Raw genomic sequence first — 6,000 nt, forward strand, 5'->3', positions numbered from 1 at the left:
GAGAATACAATTTGGGTTATTCGGGTTGCTAACCCAACCAACCCATAAATATAGGTTGTTTAGAGAATGTTCCCCAACTCAACCCGTTTATACCCCTACATGATTAACTTCAATTGTTTCTGGTTAGGGTTAAGTGATAAACATTTGGGGTGGGCACTAATAAGAGATCTTTTCGTGTTCTCGATAGAGCATAAAGCAGTATATTAAAGCTAACCATTCCAATTTTCCGCATCCCTCCTTACAAACCCAACTCCCCACCACACATACACAAATTCATTCAATTAAGAACCACTCACCACTAATAAGCTTACTGAGTATAAGTAATAGATCCATATTAATGTTATAAAAATCATATTACATCATCACTTTGATATTTTTCAGCAAGAACTTTAGTACCATAAATTTGACTAACCAAGAAGTGAACAAAGAACAATGCAAAAAAAATGATTAGTGTCAATAACTTTCTATAGATAGAAGAAAATGATGCATCCACCAGGCCTTGATTATATGTTGAGACACATCAGGCAAGAACGAAATATTTAAGACAGAAGGAGTTTTGTTTGAGGACGGTCAAATCTTTAATGGATGATGCCTTTAAGCATCTCTTTAAAGTAGTTGCTTATATATGACGAAAAAATAATGTGCCTTAAATGATGGACAATTAGCCTAAAAATTGTAATGGAGAAAATATAGAAAATGAACGAGGAAATATACCTAACTGAAGAAATCAAGAGGTTTAGGTTGATTGTTTTGTCTTCTTAAAAAGTTGTCCTAAAATTTAAAAAATCTAAAAATGGAGAAACAAGTAAAAGAAACCACAATAGAATTTGGGAAGAAAAATTTGTTGAAAGAAAGTAGAGGGAATTTGATGTTTACCTTGTTGTTAGTCGGGAAAGAAGTAGTAGGTCGACAGAAAAATGAAAGGGGTAGATGATGGCAAACGACTAACGGCACAACTTGTATGAAGAGGTAAAAGTCAGTGGAGGTTGTAAATGAGAAGCGTCTAATTAAGTGTTGCACTCCCCTTGTAGACGATAACAGCATAACAAGCTTGAACGATGATGATGGTTGGACAGAGAAAATGATGTAGGTCATCGGAGACCTATAGACGACAACAAAAGTTGGATGGAAGGGTGGTCGTGTGGCGACAGAACGTGAGTGAAAAAGAGAGGTCGGGTATTGCGGTCGTATGAAGGAAAAAATGGAAGGGGGATTCTAAAATTATACTTGAGTTATAAATGCATTACAAAGAATGATATTCTCTCGAGGGGATATGGAGATGGCCACGCTATCTCAATGCCATCACATTTCACCGGGAGATGTCCATGCTCTTCAGATTCTTTTTCGTACATCTCCCAATGATTGTATGCGTCGTTAGATCTCCCTTTTCTTGTAGTGATTTCTTGAAGTGAATGTTGTTAATAATGGTGTATGAAAAATTATGAATATTGACCAACTTGAATAATCTCATTCCCTAAAGTGAATGTTGCATGTAATCAAGGTTGTGGCTGTAGTAAAAGGAAGAAATAATTATTTTTTCGTGGTTAATTGTTATAATCATCCAAATTTCAAAAAAACCACATAAAAACATGATTATAAAAGAAAAACATAACAAGAAAAGGGAAAATGTGGAATAAAATTTTGCATATCTAATTAATCATATACTTGACTCATCGAGTATGGCAAATTTGGATGTGGTAAAGTTTTAAATCTATTGAAGAGAAAATTGACATATTTGATAAAATTGCAAGTATTTTCTTTATAAATTTATATAAAAATTAATGTCTTTTGTCTTTCATTTTTTTTAATTATATTTTAAGTTTTGTTTCTCTCATTGTAATTATTTTCTTTAATGAAGAAGCATGAATAATTTTTTTGTATTGAATAACTAAAAGACGAACAATGAAGATATATGTCTAGCAAATAGTGCAACTAAGCACAATACCAATAAGAATATTGGAATCAAAAGTAAAGACAATATTAGGTTATGCAAATCTAATTAAAGGATTTGAAAAACATTTGCAATTGTGAGAGCCAAGTTTCCAATATATGTATGAGACATGTTATTTTGGATGTTGCATCACTTGTGCGTATTAGGCTAGCAGCTTATCACAAGTACTATTCGTCATTACAATTAGCATATGGTTATGAGTCAAATATTTCTCATTTAATTATTGCTCCACCACAACGCACTAAAATGAATCTTCAAAGGAGGCTAAGAATATATGTTGATTTTAATTTTCCATCATTTATTAAATATATTGAACCCCTAACAGATGACGTATATACTACATGATTTGTTGATTGTCATTTCAATAAGACAAATTTTCCAATATTAGGGAGAGAAATTCAGAAGTTGAAAAAAAATTACATGGAATGTGTCATTATAGTCTCATTTAGGTCCTCGTGCATATCAATGTAAACTTTAAATAAAAAATAATTAATTTATAAAATATATCAAAATTAGTTACTAGATGCATTTTGTAGATGCAAAGAAATTTCAATCAACTATGTTGTGAAAGAAAATAGATGGAACTGAACTAATGTAGTCGTTGATAATATTTGTTCATACAATGTTGTTGTCACGTCTCGTCCCACACTTGTCCTTAACCTTGCTATATGGAATAGAAAGCGACTTGAGCAATCCTGGTGCCTCAAATGTAAAACGCCAAAACGCCGCTTAAGTCCTTTAAACTACAAAGCATAAAGAACACAACCATAACGCAACAAAATAACAAACAACACAACTTCACTTTTACTAACTTAAGCTCATGCGCTCTATAATCACAATAATACAAACATCCTTAATACAAGAACTTAACAAATAAATCTTAAACACCTTCACAACCTTCAACCTTAAACAACCTAGTTTGCTTGCATTCTTTAACCCAAAATTGGCCTCAACACCTAAATCTTGGGGAAGGAAAAACTTAAAATAATAAGTCGATGACTTAGTGAGTGATAGCTTTTGAAATCATTTTTGGGAATACAATTCATAAAACATTTTCATTTCATAAACACAGGCTCAATGCCTCATTTCATAAAACATACATCACATAAGCACACATAGTCTCACATATTCCTTTCTGCTAAGTACATGAACCATTTTCTATGCTAAGACTTGACATCTTGCATTTAGATTACTATGATGTCCTTTTCATCAACAATATCCAAAAATTTCTCTGGTTCATGTCTCATTGCTTAGGCCACTAAGCTCAATACACTCATTTTATGCATTCGTCAACTTCACACCACCATAAAGCTCTTTTCTACATGACTGCTTTTACTCCTTATGGCACATAACAACTAGCTGATGGATAGGAATACGACTAATGATTTACTCTTAAACATAGCATACAACGCAACCAATGAAACATGAACTTTAACCCTGAAACATAACATCAAAACTTTCTTCATAAATCATGCTTTTAAGGAAACATGCTTTATAACACGATTCATGTAAACTCGATATTTTCTTGGTCAATTTTATTTTATTTAATATATGTGAAAGAAGAAAAATGAAAACTAAGTATATATATATATATAATAATTTATTAGTCTTTATTAATTAAAATAAAGACAAAAGAAAAGAAAGAAGGAAGGAGGAAATGCAGTGAATGTAATTTTTTTGTATGTTATAAACCCATCCAGAGCCAAACTTGTTTCAATTCCTTTCTTCACCATTTCTGCACCAAATTTTAGAGAGACTTCAAAGGGAAGAAGGCTGAGAGAGGATGAAGAAGAAGCTCAAGAAGTATTGTTTGAAGAACACAAGGAGTTTGCAAGATCAACTTCTCTATCGTTCACCAAACACATCTCTGTTTGTTTATGGATTATGAGCTACACAAACAGAATTAAGAGGTGACATTTAAATTTACTGAAAGCTAATTCATTTTCAAACAAATTTTATAAAGAAAGCTTGAGCAAATTTTGATGTTCATTGGGTGAATTTTGACAAAGAAAACATGGCAAGTGGTATTCATGCGAAATCAGGATGTCTCTGGTTATTTTTATATTTCAAAGTGTACCGATGGAGTTAGCATCTCTATTTGACATGGTTGGAATTCAACTTACTACAACTTTTATGAAGAAACCATGAACCAAAAATGACTAAAAATAAGTGAAATGGTAGGAACAAGTTAAAGGGGTCGTGGTACGCGCGATTGTTGGGGTGGTTAAGTTTCGAGGGATACATGAGATTATACACAGGGAATCAGATTTATATATCTTGAGGTAAGTTTTAGAGGATCTCAAAATGAAAATTTTGACATAAAGAAATCTCATTTTGGTTAAGTAGTGGAAGAGTTATGATCAGTTGAACTTTGTGCTGCGAATGTGAATAATTCTGAGAAATGTGTAGAGTATGGATTACTTTTTTTTAGGATAGACTTCTTTAGCATTATCCTTAGTGAGTCATGTCAAGCATAACATTTGAAGATCATTTCTAATACTCGGTTCTGGTTGTTTGACAGGCTAAGAGGAAATAGGTCAGATTTACACATCGGAAAACTAGTCTTAGACTGGGAATGACCAAAGCAGTTTTGAAAATATTTTTTTTTCTCGTAATTATTAATTATTATTAATTGGTCTACAAGTTTATTTGCAAGCTTTGAAAATCCTTTCAATTCCATGATTATTTTCAAGTATGAGTTTCGATACTAGATTTTTTAATGAAAATTTATACTAGCACGTGATTATTGAATGTCTGGAAAGTATTTGAACCACTGTGTTTCAAACAAAGCATGAGTTACCAAGTTTTGTTATAAGAACTACAACTTTTCACGAACAATCTAAATAAGCTTGAGCTTTATGAAAAATAAATATAGCAGACATGTTTTAATGTTTTCATATGATTTTTTCGATGTTCTTATTAGCTACATGACTGAGGTGTTGAACCCGAGGCTATATGGTACCGTGTGCACACAAGTTGGATTCCGTTGTTGATGTTGAGTGTACTCCGTAACAATGATGTTGTCGTGAGTGCTGGACGAGCCCCACTATGACAAAGACGATGGGAGTGCTGGGTGGGTCCCACTACATCGTAGAGCTTGAAAACCTTGTTGTACTGGCCGTGGTCTACACAACGTAGATTTGTCATGTTAGTTAAAATATTTGATATACTTGATATGCCTTGCTAGATTTCAATGACGTATATATTACGTATTTGAGGAAGCTATTCTTACTATTATATGTCTATGTTTACAACCCGTATAAACAGATTTATATGTGTAAACTTTCACGTGCTCTTACCTTTACATTTCTAGTTTTAAAATGAGTCACTCACTGAGCTTTATAGTTTACCCTTCCAAAATATTATACCCACTATCTAGGTAGAGATCGAGTTCTCGGTGCCTGATAAACTGCCTTAGTCTGCTGAAGCTCCGATATCGATTGTCAATATGTGGTTGGAGTTGTGCATAGAGTCTATTGTGTTATGATGTATATATCTTAGTATGATATAGATACTCTATAGTTTATGTAAGCTTTAGGAGTTGCAGTTGTATAAACCTTTGTTTTTTATGTTTTGGTTAAGGTGTCTTCAGGCTTACTCGTGAAATCACTTATTTTTGGGCTACACTTCATATATGTATATGATTAGTATAGGATCTGTTGTGTTATGTTGCATGTACGATATTTTATATACTAGATTAGCAAGTTTATCACGTTAAAGATTTCAACAAAGTCGACATATATAGGTAGAGAAAAGCATTGTCTGTTGGCATCATGCCGTTTTTCGATCTAATCTAATAGGTAGTCCAGGAGGGGGTATGACAATTCAATTAAAGAAAGAGCTTTAGAAAACTTTTCTTTTTCTTGGAAAAATCCTTCATAGTACTTAGTTCCCCTTTTTCTCAAAATGTCTTGCTTCTTCTTCTTCTTGCTTAAAACTTCTCGGTAATATAGCACAATCCTTAAGTAATTTCTTTACAAAATTCTCATAATAACACTCACTTTCATTTATCTTAATCTATTATTTATATTAATCCTAAATTGGATTAG

Source organism: Cucumis sativus, chromosome 6 (assembly GCF_000004075.3).
Source record: "Cucumis sativus cultivar 9930 chromosome 6, Cucumber_9930_V3, whole genome shotgun sequence".
In the NCBI taxonomy this organism is placed as follows: Eukaryota; Viridiplantae; Streptophyta; class Magnoliopsida; order Cucurbitales; family Cucurbitaceae; genus Cucumis; species Cucumis sativus.